The 21,622-nt window shown below is 36.2% G+C and overlaps 1 protein-coding gene across 1 annotated transcript in view; it reads right to left on the reverse strand.

Annotated features, from left to right (window-relative positions):
• The window catches only part of drd2b (dopamine receptor D2b), a 55,232-nt gene extending 46,760 nt beyond the window's left edge, over positions 1-8,472 (reverse strand). Inside the window, exon 1 of the mRNA XM_051110527.1 lies at positions 8,138-8,472. The gene's annotated coding sequence lies outside the window, so the exon portion shown is untranslated. The remainder of the gene's footprint in view (positions 1-8,137) is intronic.
• Positions 8,473-21,622: the final 13,150 nt, after the last annotated feature.

Here is a 21,622-nt window from a genome sequence, read left to right on the forward strand (position 1 = left end):
GTAGATTTACAAATAGATTTCCAGGAAAATAGTAATAATAATAAAATAAAATAAATTACTTTAATCTTTAAGAAATTGTATTTAAAGAAAACTCTGGAGTTTATAGTAGCACAAAAACTCATTAATAATAATATTCAGAGTTTTTGTAAAAAGTCATTATCTTTGGACATAATTGAAAATTAACTTTCAAGGTTTTGTGATTTCATTTTTATGCTTGGGTCTACAATTACTACTTTGGCATTTCATGATGAAAATATCAATTTATCCCAAAGGCCACAGTGTCTGCGCCACCCTCAGGTAATCAAAGGTTTAATGGAAAAAAGGAGGCGCTTCTCCACATAATCTGAATTAAATAAACACACAGAGCAACACTGTGTTTGTTAGATAACATCGATGTGTGTCAAACCCACATTATTCCAGTGTTCCAGTTCTGTCTGTTCCAGCACTCACTCATTCTGAAGCAACCATTAGGGAAACTGCAGATACGTCTGCTTCTTGGAGAGCAGCAGCGGAGAAGCACTATAACAAGCCTCAGATGAGCTCATTAGGACTATGTGCCCATGCTGTATCCTAACAACCATGTCTTGAGCAGCCCGTGCCTGTTTCCTATATAGGAGGGTGTCTGCTAGCCTCAAGGGTCAAGCAAAACCTCTACTGCTACATGAGTACGGGAAGCAGCATGAAACGAACGATGATGTGAGGCTGGAACACCCCTGATGACTTCCTGGCTAGTGTTTTAGGGAGATTTTTTTACAGTAAAACAACTTGATCTATTTATAAAAACAATTTTTGTACAGCATGCCAAATTATCAAGGCCAAAGGCAGCGTTTATTCATCCAGGGCAGGCAGTGTGTAAAGTTCATCCATATTAAAAGCATGAGGACATGATGATGAATGTGTCCTAAGGTAATTAGCTACATGCCATTAACATGTAACAGATGTGACGCATTAATCAAGTATTTAGTGGACACAAATTTCTGAAGAATTTTTCTTCTGTGTGTCAAGATTGTTAGTTAAAGGTCATATTCAAATCTGATCAGTGCTTTCACTAACAACTTCCCAGAAGACCAAACAACTTCTTTATTTGCATCCACTTCCTGATGGACAAATCTATAATAAATAAATAAATGCAGTTTTTCAGCATTTTTGTGTGTTTGAACCCTTTCAAACAATGACTGTATGACTTTTGGATCCATCTTTTCACACTGAGGATAATTGAGGGACACATATGCGACTATTACAGAAGGTTCAACACTCACTGATGCTTCTGAAGAAAACACAATGCATTAAGAGCTGGGGGGGCGAAAACTTAAAACTGAAGGTCAAGGTAAATTTAAATTATTTTGTCTTCTTGAATGAATGAAGATGAAAGTCTTGTGGATTTGGAATGAAATGAGAGTGAATAAATGATGACAGAATTTTCATTTTTGAGTGAACTAACCACAATAAGGAATGAGGAATCATTATCAAAAAAAAAAACATTAAATATGAATCTTCAAAGATTAATTAGAAAGTAATATTTTTCTTTAGATTTTTCCACATTTGTCAAATCTCTAAATGCACCCTATTAAATCATCATGATTTAAAGTCAAATTTACCCAAAAGTTAAGTACATTTGCATGATTTACAAATAGAACATAGCAGTTGTAATGTAAAGTGAAATATGAAAATTGCTGTACATATATGCATTTTAAATACTGCCAGATATTTGCATTTTTTTTTTTTTTTTTTTAAATTTGATCCTTTCTAGAAGTGTATTACAGTATGTTAACGTACCACTAAAAGGTTACTAATAATAAATCACTAAGTGCAAATATAGCCCACCTTGATGGGATAGGTTATTTACACTAACTCTGCCCACCAGTATGTGATTGGGCTGGTCAACATTACGAAAGACAATTGCTCTGGGGCCCGTTTCAATAAGGAGGTTCAACCAACTCTGAGTTTAAACTTGAACTCTTGAGTTGACCCTGAGACGGAAAACACTGAGTTTTCTTTTTCAGAACAGCTGAACTGAGTTAGTTAAATCCACTTAAGTTGACTCTGAGTTTAGTGCTTGCACCACTGCTATGAAAAGACATGATCAATGGAGCTATGAAATTATGATTCACCATGGCAACAGCTCCCTCCAAAAAGACGTCCACATACTTCCAGTCAATGCTTAACTTTAATTCTTATTCACTGTTACAATATCAAAGGTAAAAACTGGCAGAACTGTAAGTTATTGAACTACTATTAATTTTCATGGTATCCCACAGGCAAAAGAGGAAAAAAAAGAAGACAAAGGGAAAAAAAGCAGCTAAACATGAATTATAAAAAAACATAATTCAATCAGGTAAAGCTTTAAGCGTAAAGGGTTCGTAGGTGTAGGCTACATGACTTTACAAAGATTTTACATATTAAAATATGTCATATAAAATATAAAAATGTCATTCTGTGTCTATTTTAATGTGCAGCAGCTTTTTCCACTTAGTCTAATGCTCTTTTCACATACACATTAAATGTTCTCTAATCCAAGCTTTGCATTTCTTAATTAGAGCAATGAAATTAACATTTGACTTTTACTCAGCCAACATCAAGAAGGATAAATAATGAAGAACAGATGAAGAGGAGATGTCAACAATATCAACTATTGGAAAAAATATTTAAATCCAACATGAAAAAGAATAAATGTTGCTTTTGTATTTGTAGGAAATAAAGATGACCAAATAAATTAAACAGCTGTGATGGTGGTGGTTACGGCATGTATCTTAAAGTACCTTTCCACCTGCCATCCATTCAGCTTTATTTTCAATGGGTTTGTGCTCAGGCAACTACCAACTACACAAAAATTCTGAGAAAGAGAGTGAGAGCAAGGCACACATTTTTTACCGCTCTGCATACAGTGGCTGTACTAATGTGCTGTATGGGGGATCCATGTTTTATATATATATATGTATATATATATATATATGTATGTATATAATAAAATAATCCTATGTATAAAAGGACATGTTGTTTTTGACTTTGACAGTTTTTGCATGATGAAAATATGTGCAATGAATGAATGCACCTGCACTGCAAAAATGCTTTTCTTATTTAGTAGTATTGTCTTATTGTTTCCAATCAAAAAATCTAAAGATTCTTACATTTAAGATGCATTTTCTACGTTAAAAAAAAAGGTATTTATTTAGTCTTTTAAGTGTATTTTTTTATTTAGCATATTATCTGCCAGTGGGGTTAGAAAAATAATCTTATTTTCTATTTGCATTAATAAAAAATTTCATGTTTGAAGTAAAATCCACTTAATTTAGATTCTAAAAATACTCAAAAAGAAAAGTATTTTTGCAGCATGAATGAATCAAAGAGGCATTTAAACATTGTTTACGCTTTAAAAAGGGGGAGGAGACTGAAAGAAACTCCAGGGGTGCATTTCCTGTACAATGACGTAACTCACAGATTAACCTCCATAGTACGATGCATAGTTGTGAAAACAAAATAGCTATTCACAACTGTTTCCCAAACACGGTCGCATTTCCATCGTTTGAACCACATTAGATCAACAACAGGGCCATTGTTAATGACGTCACTGAGAAATAACTTATGTTATTTAACTGATTAAAGATCTCTAAAATGCAGCCATATTCAACATGGCATCTGATGACTAATTTACTATTTTTTGTTCCCTATCACTTCGCTTTATTTGATGTTTGATTTATCGCGGGATCCCTTTTACGTCATACTCCAGGGTTCTCTTAGGCATTTTTGTGCATGCGCACTATTCAAAAATGGTGCTTACAGAGGAAGCTTAAAAATACATCGATTAAAATGAATTTATATTTAGATAGAGTGAAAGATATAGATTGTACTGCATGTTAGCTTGCTTATTGTGGCCAAGAGCATAATTTATTGAGCCCATATGTCTTACCAACAAGGAGCTATGCTTCTAACCACAGGTCGAGAGCTGTAGTTCCAACCACATAATGTTTGCGAATGTTCATTTGAACTATGGTTTCGGGAAACACTGAATCATTAAACTATGTTGGTAACGACAGAACTTGCGACTATAGTTGGCTAACGATGCTTTTTGGGAAACGCACCCCAGGTTAGGTTCACAGAGTAAGTTACCATAGTAACTCATTCTGATAAGTTACCTCTCTTTCAGAAACGGGCTTAACTTACCCTCCTTTCTCGGGTTTAACAAACCTCCTATTCTGGAATGGAAAATTAAACTACAGTTGCCTATGACAGACTGTTACAGTGTCTTTTGTAACTGGTAGTGAGCTGTTACTCCAGGGTATATACGGGAATTATGGAGTTAAATTAAATACATTTTAAGACCTTTTTAAGACTCTTTCCATACACCTTAAGACCTCATCACCACTTTAAGTTTTAACTGGTTACATAGGCAACACTTTGACTTACATTTACTATATATTGGTTGTAAGATGGCACAACTAAACAGTCTTAGTTTGTGACAAGCAATTTAGCTCCCCACACCAGACGTTAGTCACATGACACCACAGCCATTCAGAAGCGCAGAATTGCACTGCTCTCTCAACGAAATAGACAAGTTTATAATCTAATTCATAAATATGAAACCTTTTTGACATTGTTAAAACAAAAATATTGATTGACTGATACTATCTTGTCATGGAAAACACTTGTTGATTCACAGTTTTAACGTGTTTGCGTAAATTTAAATTTTAAGATCTGAAGTAAACTATCTGTTGTTGCTTTCAGCATGGTTATAAATGTCATGCAAAATGATATTCAAACTCACATTAGACACTTTTAACATTGAATAAAGCACATAATCAGTACCTGAGATTACAACTGCGACATCACAGTAATAGAAACCGTTAAAATGTTAATTCTTAAAAAAATGTTAAGGTTACCACTGCATTTTTCTGGGGGAAAAAAAAAAAAATGCAGCGATTCAATATATAGTTTATTTATGGTTATTTTTAAAGCTGCAATGTACTGTGATTATAAAAGAACTTCATTGTTGTTTATTTAATTCTAACAAGTTCTTATTAAAATCTAACCAAAAGCAAAAATATTTTGCTCATAATTTCCCAACAGGAAAGACTTGGTGTTGTTTCCAAACAAAAGGAAATATATTGGTATAGAGTTGAAAGATATAGGCATATCGGTTATCTACACTCAATACATAGATAGAATCCATTGCTATTTGCTCTTAGTGTCAATAGCATATATGGCTATTTGCACTCATCTATTGCTAAGAAAATATGCTATTTTCACTTAGTGTAAATAGCATCTAATTGCAAATAACCGCTGCCAGTAAAGAATCAATATGGAATCTTGTCAAACAGTGCATTCTTTTATATATATCATTTTTCTGTAGTTTTGATTAACAGTGGGTGTACCTGTGAAGCTTCAAAAAGGACAAAAAGCATCATTTAAGTAGTCAGCATGACTTGTGCACAGCATTTGGAGTCATCTTAGGTCATAGCTTTTTGTGAGAAACAGTGTGAAATTTCAGTAGTTTTTCACTGAAATCAAATGTCACTGATTTGAATGACATTTAAAACTGTCATAATTTTTCTTAAATGACATATTTGTTATTATAATGCTGTTAAATACTTTTGATAATTATAGTTTTAATTAAAACAGTAATTATACTTTATTTTGTATTCAAAATTTTATTTCCTCCAATGCAACTTGAGAGCTGTCCTAGACAAACAGTTTCTTTCAGAAATGTGCATCTTAGTTTTGGGTTTAACATGGTTGTAAAATGTCTGAACGACTCTCCAGCTGGGCCTGCACTTGCTGAAGCATGCACATTTTAGAGACAGCATTTATTTAAGTTTGCCCATGGTTATGATCCATAACATTAGTCATGGTCTAAAGCCCCTTATGTCTCTGCCCTGTCCTCTAAATTAAACAAAATCACATAGTGGACTGCAAGGTAAACAGAAAGCTAGAAATGTCATAAAAGATTTTGTCTGAGTCAAAAAAATGACTATTAAAATTGGCCTTCCTATGAGTTAGTTGTCATGTCCTGTACTCAGAGGTATAAAGGTATACATTCTTACGTAACACTGTGACCCTTGTTACATTTTAATTTTAGTGCTTAAATTGCAGTCTATTTTGAACTGTACAGTTGTAACCAAATCACAGTGGTGACATTTTCAGGACATCAATTTTCTGATAAGCCTTGTGTTCAGCATTACCAATGTATATTCTACCATCTGCTACCAAATATATTTTAGATCATAATGTGCTGTATTAAGTAGTTTTTTTTTTTTTTTTTTTTTTTTTTTCCACAACAGGCTGTCTGAGTTAACTACTTCCAAAGAGCATAAAACAAGAGACTTTTATTTGCTTGCCTCTCATAAAATCTGAGAAATCCATTGGTATATTTTCGGTCTGTGCACTAAAAGCAAATAGTAAATGTTGCTGTCAAAGCCCCGCATCTGGCATGGAGATACACAGCACGGCCAATAGCCTCTGCTATATTTAATTCTAGCTGAACCTTGCATCAATGCCAGGAACATTTTTGATCAATATAACTAATTGTCAGATTAATACGGTTCATTACCAGTGTTTCTGGTTCTCAATGGCTTAAAATGATTTTGTTTAAAGCTGTTGTGAAACACTGCCCCCTGTTCTACAAGCCCCTAAAAACAGGCTCTGTTAAATAACAAAAGGGCAGCGTGTGGTGTCTGCCTCTTCCTTCGTGGAAATGTCAAGAAAATGCTCTCAGGGCCACGCCTCTCCACGCAAGAAGCCCCAGGGGAAGATAGCCTCCCACAGACATTTTCGCTCACTTTCAATTTTCCACATAAAAGTATTTCTCATAGGCTTTATGCTTACTGGCTTAATTTGAATTCTTCAATGCATGGCTGTTCTAACCGAGAGATCAATTTTTGAAGTGGAGGCAGACCATTCCATTCATCATATTTTCTTCCTTATGTCAAACCGAGTCAGAGATGAATATTACAGAAAATCAGCAGGTATTACAGAATACCACGAACTCCATGAACATATAAACATCATCTCTTCCTACTGACTAGATATAAATGATTTAGCACAGATTATTCTTGGCAGCCAATAGACTCACTTTGCCAAATGTCTAAGATTAGACAACTTGGTAGATTAGTAAAAGAAGGATATCAAGGATGGTAAAGGGTCCAAAATGTGAAAAAGCAAATATAAAATTGTGCTAAAATGCGTCTGTGGCTAAACTAGAGAGATAGTTAAGAAGTGATTATGTAATTGAATAAATCAATGAACAGCAGAACAGACTTCAGAATGTGTTTTTCCCTCTGGAAAGCCTCTTGGAATAATGCCTGGGTTCACATAAGGCGCTCTTCACCTCTGTTTATGGAGCAATATTTAATCTGTGCTCCTCTCACTTATCCATTTACTCGAAACCTCAATCAATCCACTATGTGCTGAATGCATAGCTATATACAAAATACTGTTAAAAAAATTGAGAAAAATTAGATTTAAAATCCAAAAATGGAATTGTGCTTTTTTAAATATAATGTATAAATTATATAATTTATACTACATTCAAAAAGGTAATACAAGTAGTTTTATTTTAAAGCATTATTTACACTTTTAAGTAAAAAAAAAAAAAATGAAATGAATATCTTATAATCTATAAATGATTCTGGTTATATTTTATTACATATTAATATTTATGCTTATTGTTTTATTGTACATTACATTTTGTAAGGTTTAGTTGGTCTTCATTACGTTATTTTAATGATGTTATGGTTAATAATGTTATTTTAAGATACAAACAGATTTTAGTAGCATGTTATAAGTATGTTATAATAAAAACATATATATAGTTGTGGACTTTAAAATATACAGGCACCAAATGCTAAATGATAATATCTGACATTTCTGGCAACCACAGCTGTTTTTCCCCGTAAATCAGACATTAGTGCATTCGCGCAGTTTAGCCTACTACCACAGTTGCTTAAGTAATCAAAAAACGCATTTTTATGTATCACAACCAAAAGTTACGCTGTAGGCTACTAAATTATTTTTGTACAAACAGAAGCAATGGCAAACACCTGCCTTAAACGGTCATTCACCTCACTGATAATTTCAGTCAAGTAGTGTTTGTTTTAAAGGTGAAAACTGAATTGAATAGTTTTGTTTAATGCATGCACCTCACCTTCAAGCCATAGGATATTATGAATGAGCTCTGTTCTTCTGTTCCTTTATATCCACAACTTCAGGATGTTTAGCATCTTTTCCCCGCACAGTCTGAAACTGTCCATACTCGTTTGTGCCAGAGCGTTCAGTGTGTTCTTGAACTATTCACGATGCAGAAGAATTCTGACTATCAAACGTGAATGACTCTCTTATACTAGCCAGAGTATTAGATTTCTATTCTTACATCTAACTTTAAAAGGCAGTTTTAAATAGTTATATGAAGTGCGTGCTGTCAGCAGAAGAGCGCGAATGCAGGGTGCAGCGCAGCTCTCGCATCCAGCAGTAACTGTGAGCGCGTGGCAGGTAGGAGGCGGAGTTGACTGATCTCAACACGAGCGCGTGTTGAAATGCCCAGAGAATCCAATGACAGACGAACGCAAAGTACAATACAAACCCCGTTCCGGAAAGAAATACTGTCAAATGTACAGCGTCCCTTCAAAATTGTTCGGACACCTAAAATACATAAAACGCATGAAAGTCATTAGGAAAAATCAAACCAAGTGACAGCTATTGTGATGGTACAAACACACTTTCTACTCTCTCAGAAATAAAGGTACAAAAGCTGTCTCTAGGGCTAAAATGTACCATATAAGGTAAATAAGGTACCCACACACGCACGCACGCACACTATCAAACAGAGTGGGAAAGAAACCAAATACAATTCTATTTTGTATTTTTACATATGGGTCAATGACACCTACATTTTCTATCCAACTGCATTTTTTCAGTTTTATTTTTTATTTATTTATTTATTTATTTTTAATGCATTAAAAAGATGCCATATATATTCCCATGGACCCAATATAACTTTTCAAAAAAAAAAAGATTAGTTATTTGTAATTTTTCTGTTATTTAAAGTGTCAAAATATCATGTGGTGTGACTGTACATTTTTCATTTCGTTTTAGAGTATAATAACAAAACTTAATATAAAAAAATATATATAAATATATATATATATATATAAAATAAAAAAAAAATGTTTGACTAATAGGGACGGCTTATTGCAATATTCCACTGTATTGTATAGATAGGTATTACATTTGATTACTGAATAAGCTAAATACAAGTCTTTCTGATCTCACACACACCTGTTTACTGTACAAATCAATACTGTTTGCATTTCTAGTACAAGCCTCTTTCCTTAGCTGAAGTATGCAAACCTCTTTGCCACATGCACTAGAAACTATTGAAAGTTAAATTTTCAAACGAAAATGGCAACATGATCGTTTTATAAAGTATGCGTTTAAGTGCTTCGTTTTCGCTGAAGGAAACAGCTGTGGTGTGATGAGGGGTGAACACAGCGAAAATGTAGGCTACAGTAGATGGGGAAACGATTGCTCCCCCCATGATATTTTATATACTGTTTTTAAACTGAGTAGTCAGTTTAGCCCCCCCCTAAAAATGGCCTAGCGACGCCCATGGTCCAGCCATAACTGTTGTTTTGGAAACATCTTTGAAATTACCCTTAATTTATTCTGATTAATTTTCTGCACTATTTGGCATGATTTCCAAGGTGTTTTGTAATCCTGTATAAAACTACAAAGCATTTGTTTTTATATTTCCATCATAATATACAAATAAACTTTGTCCAATGATTTCAATTTTATGAAATATCATGTGGTGCGACTATCAAGAAACTACCATTTTGGGACTTTTATGTTGTAATCCATTCGAAGATAGGACTTTGCTTCATATACCAGTTTGCCACTGACCCATGGAAGCATCAAGCAGGTTTGTAACTCTCTTTTGGAAAAAAAAAATAAATAAATTTTAAGGGCTGATATGTGGTTATCAAATTTGGATATCATGTGGTATGACCTCATAAAAACTATGAATATTAAGTTATTTCTACAAGTATTTATTTTTATTATAAATTTCATTGTGAAATTAGCCATTATATTCAATTGAGGGTTTATATACATAAAATACTTTATTTTAGTAACGTTTGGAATAGATTTAGGTCATTTCAGATGGTTTATGTTTAATCTTTGTACAATATGAGAAAAAATGCAAAAAAAATGAATGTAGAGCATATAATTTTAGTTTGCCAATTATGCATTTATTAGTAATGTATTATTTATTTATTAATAACTATTTTAATCTATTTTACCAGATTCGACTGCAAATCAAAGTAAAGCAAATGCTCGCCATAGGCAGCATGTTAATTCTGACCCTGCAGTCAAGCACAAACTCCAGATTTCATTTTATTCAGTAAGAAAGATGTTCATGCTGAGATCTCAGAACCTGAGCCAGTAACCTCCCACTACTCTAAACTGACCCTCCGCATAGACTGGCCCCCTTAGTTACTGTATCTACGTCCGACAATTCATGGCACTTTTATGCCACACACCATGTTCTCATTCAGTTAAAAATACATCACGAAGCAAAGAGGACACTAACAATGCGCCAACATACAAGGCAGAGCTGGTGACTTTTGGTGTGAAACAAAGTCAAATGTTCAAATTTTGTCACTTTTTTAAAGGGGTCATCGGATGCCCATTTTCCACAAGTTGATATGATTCTTTAGGGTCTTAATGAAAGGTCTATAATATACTTTGGTTAAAAATTCTCAATGGTTGTGTAAAACAATACCCTTTTTACCTTGCCAAAATCAGCTCTGCAAAAATCATCCCATTCTGAGGGATTGTTCCTTTAAATGCAAATGAGCTCTGCTCGCCCCGCCCCTCTCTACTCTCTATGGAGTGAGGAGCTGCTCAGAGAGATTGTTTACTTTAGCCGCATTTAGCGCATTTAGCCGCTAAACTTGCTAACTAGCACATTATTAGAAAAGGTGATCACAGAGATTCATACAAAAACCCTTATACTCACTTCTGCTGTAGGTGAAGCTGGATCACGAATGATTTGCGCGAACATAGACGGATATATGTAGATCGAGAGGTGCATTCCCTTCACAAACAAACTGCAACTTCAGCGGCTCAGATGTCGGGAGTAAATGACGACCACTATGTTCATTATTATGTCCAGCAACACAACACCTCAATCGCTCAATCTGAGATATTCTTGTCTAACTTACATCCCTGCTCCGGCATCGAAACAAAGAGGATGAACAGGGATCTGAGAATGGCTCGATTTGAAAAAGGGGATATTATTTTTACAGATTCATTAAAAACCACTGCATGGATTTTTAACATTATAGGGTAGATTTGTACATACAATGCTAAATGTGAACTTAGCATCCGATGACCCCTTTAAGAAATTCAAACAACAAATACAGTTTTGTGGCTCTTTAATGTGTCCTGACAGATCGCTGTAGCGCCTAAGTTCAAGCAGCACATGAACTAATCATCTGTTTATCTTTACTAGTTATAGCACGAAATAAACATGAATGCCTGTGAAAAGATGTCAATACACACAATTTTTTTCAAGTTCAAGTCCACCAACTTTAATCTACACTCCTGTCTGGTTTGTTTGTTGGACAAAATCGCCTCCTAATCAAACTCCTGGCGAAGGGTCAATTGAGCAACCAAGATTGGGCAAGGTTCAGAAATAACTGGGGCTAAAGAAATGCCTGCAGTTAATGCCATGTGCTGCACTGTTCACACACTTCTCTTTAAATAGATTTTTAATGATATAAGGCCTTTGCATCATTTGGAGCGACCACTCATCATGTGGTGCGACCAATAATAGGAATAACTGTATTGAAATAATAAAATATCTAATTTCTGTGGTTGAATTATGAATCGCTGCTACAGCATGCTTGAGTGAATGATGTTTTTTTAAATATTTTTATCAGTTTTATGCAATTTATAGGAAAAATAAGTCTACTAAGTACATTTAAGAAGGCAACTCTGAAATTATAAAACAAAAATATGAGATCATTATTTACAATAATTCAAAATAATTGCAAATACTTTGTTTCTAAACACTTCAATTACTGAGAATATCTAAAAAAATGTTATGCATGTTAAGGTAAATAAATTAATTTCAATATAAATCATGATCGCACCACATGACATTTTTTAAGGCTGTGGCCAATTTATCGAGATGAAAAAACACTAAAATCCCTTAATTTTAACTTTTAATATGAATTTATGAGTACACAACGTTCTTAATGTTTGAACAATTACAACAGATATTATTTTTTGTATTTTAAAATTGGCCTGTCGAAAATCGTTATATGTCAGTGACCCATATATGTAATTATATAATTAATGTTCTACTTATTAAAATCAAGTATTGTAAAGTTAGCATTTTCAGGCATTTTATTTAAGCAAAATAACTCAAGGCAGTAACAATGTAAGCAATATTTTATTTATGAGCTGATGTTCATCTGTTATTATTAACAGCTATTATTAACATATTTTTGGGTCATCAGTCATAAAAAACACCGGTAAAAACTAATCACGGACACAGAGCTATAACTTTAATTTCACCAAGCTGATTGCTCACTAAAAAAACAGATCATGTTTTCAGGCTCTTTAAAGCGTTTTTCAGGCCTTCCCATTAATGCCATCATTTTGACAATTCAGGGGGTGTTTACACGACACCATTTTCAAAAACTGGAAAACCTTTTATGCATTTTGGCATTTCATTTACACAACAATGGCATTTTGGGAGCCTGGAAATGCAAACGATTGAAAACAGGATTTAAAGTGCAAGTGACTGAGAACGATACTGTTATCGTTATACAGTTGAAGTCAAAAGTTTACATACACCTTGCAGAATCTGCAAGATGTTAATTATTTTACCAAACTAAGAGAGATCATACAAAAGTCATGTTATTTTTTATTTAGTCCTGATCTGAATAAGATATTTTACATAAAAGATGTTTACATATAGTCCACAAGAGAAAATAATAGTTTAATTTATAAAAATGACCCCGTTTAAGAGTTTATATACACTTGATTCTTAATATTTTGTTAACTGTTACCTCAGTGATCCACAGCCTTTTTGTTTGTTTGTTTTGTTTTGTTTTTTGTTTGTTTGTTTAGTAGTAGTTGTTCATGAGTCTCTTGTTTGTCCTGAACAATTACGCTGCCCACTGTTCTTCAGAAAAATTCTTTAGATCCCATAAATTCTTTGGTTTTTTTTGCATTTTTGTGTATTTAAACCCTTTCCAACAGTGACTGTATGATTTTAAGATCCATCTATTCACACTAAGGACAACTGAAGGACTATGCAACTACAGAAGGTTCAAATACTCACTGATGCTTCAGAAGGAAAAGCGATGCATTAAGAGTCGGGGGTGTAAACTTTTGAACAGAATGAAGATGTGTACGATCTTAAGTATATTTTTAAACATAACTACTGCACTTCAGAAGATAGTTACATGTTTCCCCCAAAAAAAGTTAAATTTACAGTTATCTTCAAATTCAAAAAGTGTTCTCTTAATGCATTGTGTTTCTTTCTTGAAGCATCAGTGAGCATTTGAATCTTCTGTAATATTTGCATATGAGTCCCTCTGTGTCCAGCTATTTTTAGCTCTACAAAACAGCTAGTTTTGCTGCTAGATATTGTAGATTAGTGTGTCTTACCATATTATTTTAATGTATTATCTCAATTAATTATTAATTAAAATTCAAGTTCAAGTTTATATATAAAGCACATTTAAAAACAACTACCAAAGTGCTGCAAGGCATTGCCTCCTCTCACGTGAATTTCCCCATTCATTCTCAATTACAAAAAATCAAATCCCTTGGACACTATTTGGTTAAAAAAAAAAGTCCTTCCGAAAAATGAACCTGACTATGTTAGATCTGACTAATTAAAAATAATTGTTACAGGTTAGAGCAAGCACAAAGAATCATTAAAGAACCTACCACATGTTTGTATTTTATACTTGTAAACAACAGTATACAGTATACAATATACAGTTGAGAAGCTTCAGTATTGGTATCTGGGCAGATTAGTGAAATATCATTGCACTGTATTGCCATCATCGCTCTTTTTGCAAAACTGCCTACCTTTAGAACAATCACCCCCCCCAACCCACCCAACCCACCCAACCCACCCACCCTTGACCCACATAATTGCTTTGCCTTAAGGGACTGTGAATCAGCTCTCACAGTCAGCAGTACGCCCCCATGTGATGTGTCAATACCTTCCATAACATGCACACACAAAACAATTGTGATTCATCATATTGTGGTCTAGCTATCAACGGACAGGGGGAGGTACAGTACCGTGAGGGGAGTGTTGGTGACAACACCATAAACACAGCCCTGTGTCTCCTTTAACAAAAGTGCACTGGTTTTTATATCACATCTAGAGAGCACACTTTGCATTCATGGAATGCGTTATTGTGTAGGATGATTGCTGAATACATTTTGATTGTATTCATCCACAGTATGTCCGGAATGTAATCAGGGCTCATGCAGTGTTCCCATCCATCATGCAAAATTCATAGTATGCGCGTATTGTGTATCCAAGCCATGTACTGTAGCTTCCCCTGAAACACTCTATGGATCACTGAAATTGTTGTTCTTTGTTCTTGCCATATTTGATGACCTTTTATTAGAAAATGTACCATTCAGTATCACATACTGCAATACTGTCATATAGTAATATGTAATTGCAGTATATTTTTTTTACTGTAAATAGGCTGCTTAATTGTCTCAGATCCTCCCATTCTTGCTTATGTCATTAACATCTCAGAAAGTTTCTTCTTCTTCTTCTTCTTCTTCTTTTTTCGCTTTTAGCTTGCTGACTAGGGAGTTGGAAAGCACTATTCTTAGTAAAACTGCTTTAGAACAATATATATTTTGAAAACTGTGCAATAATTGGATCGAACTGAATTAATGATAACATTTTAATCCTTACTTACATTTTAAGCAGGCTACTTCATTTTAAAGGAGATTATACTGAGACTCTAGCAAATATACTGAAAGTACAAAGACAATTTTGATTTGTTCATTAAGCCAGCAAAAAATAGACCGCTATATTAAGATTCACAGCATGAGACCCATGGTATTCATGTCACATAACACAGGCTTCAGGGTCAAACTTTTCTACTATAGTAACAGTTTGCCGCAGCTGCAATATTGGCTTGAGTGGACATCCTTTCACCTTTTTCTTTTTTGTCTAGCACTCAGAAATCCCCAGAGTGTAATTTTGTGTGGAGAAAAATAGCTTCAAAATTAACCTTGTATCGTATCAAATTAAAAGATGAACGAGACTCCTGTCAGATGCTAAAACTGTTCAAGGTTGTTCGGCATCAAGAGAGAAAAACAAGTTCATGGTAATTTTGGATGAGTCAATGTCGTTTAATGTGTCACTCTAATTTAGAGACCATTAATGGTTCTCATGGGACACCATGTTCTGCATCTTCACATCTGGACATGTCCTTGCTTAGGACTGTCCTAAGGAGGCTAAAACAGATGAGAATATATATATATATATATTACATTTACACAAGTCACTTGTAAATGTTAAATTCTATCATGACTCGGTCAGTTTTTTCAACTGCGAGTTGGTCTGTTGTTCTGTTCCTCAAACAGCTTTATAGCTTCAGAACATTCAGCGTTAACAAGAAAGAAACAAGACAAAGCTACAAACTAAAAGCCCAAATGGAACAAAAAGTGTGAAACTGTGAAATAATTCTTCCTGCTTAAAGGTAGTTCATGATGCTCATGATGTCACAAAGAACAGAAAAAAAGTGGTTAGGAAAAGATGGAAGAGGAAAGACCAAGGTGGTAGAGTGGAGACCACGGCAGAGTCATGAAAGGGACTGTAGGGTCACATCAGGAAGCACAGTGAACTCAGAGATGAACTTTCTGGCTGTGACAGGGAACTCAGGGACCTTGGTTGTGTCACAGAACTTGGTGACAACCATCTCAGTCATGTCGTGGATCTCAGAGACAACCTCTGTGGGCGTGATGGGGAGTTCAGAAACGGACTCCAGCACCACAGGAAAAGCTGCAACAGATGCTGTGACCTCAGGGGAAGGTTTAGAGCTAGAGGAGTCTTTATGACTAAAGAACATGTATTTCACTGTATTATGCAACTGTCTTCATAAAGAAGTATCTAGAGCAATAAAAAAATGATTTAGTCATCAACTATATTTTTGTCCTGTTGTTTTATGTTCAAGGCTTTTTATGCAAGCTACAGTCAGTTTTCATAACAGTCAATATAAGCTAAACAAGCCTGAAATGACAAAGAGAATTAAAAGGAAGTAACTACATATTTGGGTGGTGTAATATTATAATTCATTGTTATTAATCAATATATTAAAACCATTCATGTTATTTAAATTACTTAAAGAGCCTATAGACAATAATGTGTAATAGTAATCTACCATATATAAGACTCCGTAGGATGATGCAATGACAAATTCAAGCGCACAGCTTCACCTAATGAATTATTAATTTGTTTAGTTATATCATTTATAATTTGAATAATTAAACAATGGCAATAAACTTCGGGTAATCAAAAAAAAATAAATGTTGTATTAATTATATAGATCGGATTTTATTTATTTATTTATTTTCAGGAAACGTGTCGACTAGAATAAATAGCAACACAGTAGCGAACAATAAATAATAGAAATGGCAAACCAAAAGTTAAAGAATTAATCCAAAGTTTGAACAATATGAGTAACGTTAGGCTAAAACATCTAAATATGACATCGCTGTCAGATGCTGAGCTGACCCAGGATGCATAACCTACCATCAGACTCTCCATCACTCATGGTATTTAGTATTTACAACATAATAACAGCGCGAAAATACAGGCATTATACGGGTATAAATGTATAGGTGTAAATGCCCCGTTTTTCGATCTGGTATTATCTAAACACTTTTTAACACCAGGAGATTTTAAATGACACAATTTTAGTAAAAATCAATGACTGGGAGACTTGAGTGTTTTTTGAAAAAATGTTATGTACATTTGAATAACAGGTACAGGTAAAATTTACCCCATGGCGGTTCTAGTGTTAAAGGGGTCATCGGATGCCCATTTTCCACAAGCTGATATGATTCTTTAGGGTCTTAATGTGAAGTCTGTAACATACTTTGGTTCAAATTTCTCACTGGTAGTGTAAAAAAACATCCTTTTAACTTTGTCAAAATCAGCCCTGTTCAGAGCGAGCCATTCTATTGCATGTTCCTTTAAATGTTAATGAGCTCTTCTCACCCCGCCCCTCTCTTCTGTGGGGTGACGAGCCGGTCTGTTTAAGTTAGCTTCATTTAACCACAAAACTGCCTAACTAGCACATTATTAAGAAAGGCAATTTGCAAAAGATGCATAAAAAAATCCCTTATACTTGCTTCTGTTGTAGGTTAAGATGCATCACGAATGATTCGTGCCAACATAGATGCATTTATGTAGATCAGGGATTGGCGCATTTCCTTCTAAAATGAAAGTAAAGTTAATCCTATGCGTCTTCAGAGGCTCAGATGTCAGGAGTAAATGACGACTGCTATGTTCATTATTACATCCAACAACAAAACACCTCAATCACTCGATTGGAGACATTCTTGTCTTTCCCTGCACCAGAGTGGACCCGATGGCGGTCGGACTGTCACAGCTCAGTCAGGGCGGGTCGAAGGTAAGACGGTCATGTGAATCAACTATCGTGGGAGCGGCCTTTGTCAGTGTGACGTCACACCGACCAGGAGCTGAGAATGGCTTGATTTGAAAAAGGGGATATTTCTTATAAAGATTACAAAAATACCACTGGGTGGATTTTTATCCTTATAGGGTGGTTGTGTACACACACTGCCAACATACATTTATGTTCAAACAACATGTAAAAGCGAGTTTTGCATCCTATGACCCCTTTAGATTCAACTACATACAAAATGCATGAATGTCGTTTAAAAGTTGTGAACTTCACTTTTTTTAAATCCAGCATTTACAGTAGTTGCTTCTCTAAAGTGCTTACTGATGCAGTCTTGAAACTTGCTTTTGTTTCCTGCTGGACTGTTAAAGATTGCCACCCAACAAACTCCCTGAAAACCTGTAAAATTCAGCCAATTAGATTTGTTTCAACATTAGTTTTCAGTAAACAGCGCATTGTCAGCACATTAGTGTGACGTACTGAGGGTACTAGAGATCAGCAGGCTTGGACCTCCAGGACCACCAGAGCAGGGACCACACAACTTTTCCACATTTAGTGGTAAAAGACAAGGATCGCTTTTGTTACGGCTGAAGTTAATTAACTAAATTAGATATTCTGCCCTCCCCCATTCTATAAAAAATGATGAAGACACATTAATCATTCTAAAAGTCACAGCTTGTTTTTTGACTAGGTGGGAATAATGGTCTATTCATGATAAAAGAGGAGTAAGAAAATTAAAAATGTTCCACCCAGAAAGATAAAGATCAAATATCTTTACAGGAATGTGAACTATGCACTTCAAATGTTAAAGTTGATGCTAACGTGAATGTGCCTATAGATGATGGCAGTTTGAAATTGAATTTTTGGAGCTTAAATTTTAAAGATCCATTTTATGATATAGAGCAGCTTGGGAATTTGATCAGCTGAAGAAGTAAAGTAATACAGGTTTGGAAAAACATGACTCGAAGAAAATGATGACAGAATTTTCATTTCTGGGTGAACTATCCCTTGAAAGGGGTACACTTCAGCATACTTTTTAAAAGAGTGCTTACTACAGAAATTATATACTTGATCTAATTGAATCTAAGAGTGCCTTTTTGAACCACTGCTTTAAGAATTAAGTACATCTTTATATGTTTTTTTTTTCATAATTACTTTGATTATCTTTAAAATATGGCTACAAAGAGCACTTCTTAAAAGTATCCTTAAGTGTTTTAAGAAACATTAATGACAATGTGCTCTTCAAGTACACTTAAGTGGCATTTTATTTCATTCATATTATATTATATTATCTGCAAGTACAGTTTTTTTTTTTTCCTTTTGAAATACGCTACAAGTGCACATTCATTACAATTAAGCAAATTTCTTTTTCACAAGGGCACAAACTAGAATGTTTTTGTCATTCTCCACATCCTTTTGTACACCTGATTGGCTCCATTGACATGTCTCTTGTAAAATCCTTGACCTCAGCCAATACAAAACATATGTTGAAAGATGCAGCAATCAGGTCAAAATGGTGACATCAAAGGTTCTGAAGAATAGAAATAAATGGGTTAGCTTAAGGTGTCTTAATTGTCTAGAATGACTGACAGATCAACACTAAAGGTGAACTGAATGATCCACTGACCTATTTCAGTCAGGTGATTTACTTTCAGTATTAGAACTTTTTTAATTACTTTAAATTTAAAAAGACACTTAAGGTATCAGACATTTATGCAGTAAAGAGAATGTGCGCTGTCACTGAAAAGATAAAAATAAAAATAAAAATGTATATCTAGTTTTAAACATTCTTTTGAGCAAACTACTGTGGAATACTAAATATGATATGATAGACAGGGAACAAATAGCTAATTAAATTTGAATGGTGGAATGTTAAATTCCTGCATAATTGTTGTCTACTAAATGTTTTATCATACCAGACAGTTGTAGTCTATTTTTTAAGGTTGTACCTTGACTGAGCCACAATAAACAGCACAAATGCAAATAATTATGTGTTTTCAAAACATACGGGTGCCACTGTGAACTATAGAAACAAAACGTCTAGGTTACGTAGGTAACCCTCGTTCCCTACCAAAAGCTACACTCGATGCTGCGTATCAATGCGCTAATGAGAACATTCTTTGTTCGACCGGTTGTGAAGATTGTGTGTCAAACACGCCAAGAATTGGCTTAAATAACCTCAGTAGGTGACGTAACTGATTACGTGCACCTGCGGGTTATAAATAGATGTGAATCGAACACACCTGCAGGTTTTCTTTGTCTTCAAGGACCGTTTTGTGTGTGTGTGTGTGTGCTGTTTTGCAGCGTCTTATAAAAAAAAAAAAAAAAAAAAAACAAAGTAAAGTGAAGTAAAAAAAAAAAAAAAAAAAAAAAAGAAAAAAGATCATGATGGAGTCAGAAAGGAGATGCGTGCCTCCCTGCATAAGGCTCATCTCGGAGGATGATCCTCATGGTTTTTGCTTCGAGTGTTTGGGGGAAGAACACGCTGCCCTCGGGCTCGAGGGAGAGTGCGAGCACTGCGATCAGTTACCGATCAAAGTGCTTCGTGCGCGGCTCGCTTTTTCAAAGAAGAGCGAGCCGCCGCTCCTCGCTGCAGTCCTGGGGGTCGCGTGTTGATCTGGCTGAGGCGCGTGAGACGGGCACGCCTCTTTCTCTCGCGATCTCGCCGGATCAGGAGGTCCTTGCGTCCGTTTCTGAAGCGCGCCCCGGCGCTTCTTCAGAACGGGCGGAGGACACTTCCTCTCTTGCTTCTGCAGAGATTGACCTCGAGAGCGCCACCTCTGAGCGCTCCTCTCGCGACGACAAAGCGTATGAGGAGTTACTCGGGGTGGTAACTCGAGCGGTTGATCGGCTAAAACTAGACTGGCCGCAGGAGCAAGAGACCCTCAAACGCTCGAAGCTGGATGACAGATTTCTGTCAGGTGGCCGGGGGGAGGGACCTCAGCGACGGTCTCTCCCCTTCTTTGGCGATCTTCATGACGAGCTAGCTCGTTCATGGAGTAAGCCCTATTCGTCCCGTGTCTTTGTGCCCTCGACGTCGATTTATTCGACTATCGTGGACTCACAGGCACGGGGCTATATGATGATGCCCCAGGTAGAAGAGACGCTCGCGGGCTATCTCTCCCCTGGGAGCTCATCATCCTAAAAAAAACCCATGCTCCCCACCAAGCCTTGCAGACTAACATCTTCGCTGGTGGGGAAAGCATATCAGGCAGCGGGTCAGGCTGGTGCTTCCCTGCACACCATGGCGGTCTTGCAGGCGTACCAGGCTGACCTGCTCAAGGACTTGAGCACAGGCGGGACCATCGATGAAGAGGCGTTTTAGAACTTCGCCGGGCCACAGATCTGTCTCTCCGTGCAACAAAGCAGACGGCCCGTGCCATCGGCCGCTCTATGGCTGCTATGGTCTCCACGGAGAGACATCTGTGGCTCAACCTCACAGGCATCAAGGAGAGGGACCGATCATTCCTCCTTGATGCCCCAGTCTCGCCTTCCGGCTTGTTTGGTGACGCCGTTAACTCGGTCGTCACCAGGTTCCGGGAGGCGAGGCGCCATGAAGAAGCGTTTGTGAGGTTTCTTCCCCGCCGTGCTCAAGCGTCGGGACCGTCGGCCACCCAGTCCCGACCAGGTCTGGTCTCCCTGAGGCGGGATGTCCAGAAAGAGAGTGTGGCGAGTCGTGCGCCTCCTCGCAAAGACTGGGGAGCGGCTCGTCGCACTCCACAGTCCGCCTCTAAGAGGCCAGACCTGAGGAGCATCCTCACTAAAAAAAGGTCCTGAGGGTGGTGCGCCCAGGACCGTGGGGGTGTGTCCCCTCGGGAGGGGCGCGTAAAAATCCAGCAGAGAATAGGGGCTCCTTCCCGGCACCCTCAGGAGACCACTGTATTACCTCCGCCACCACTGGTGTTTCGGGGGGCAGCGGTCTC

The sequence above is a fragment of the Labeo rohita genome, chromosome 5 (assembly GCF_022985175.1).
Source record: "Labeo rohita strain BAU-BD-2019 chromosome 5, IGBB_LRoh.1.0, whole genome shotgun sequence".
NCBI lineage: Eukaryota > Metazoa > Chordata > Actinopteri > Cypriniformes > Cyprinidae > Labeo > Labeo rohita.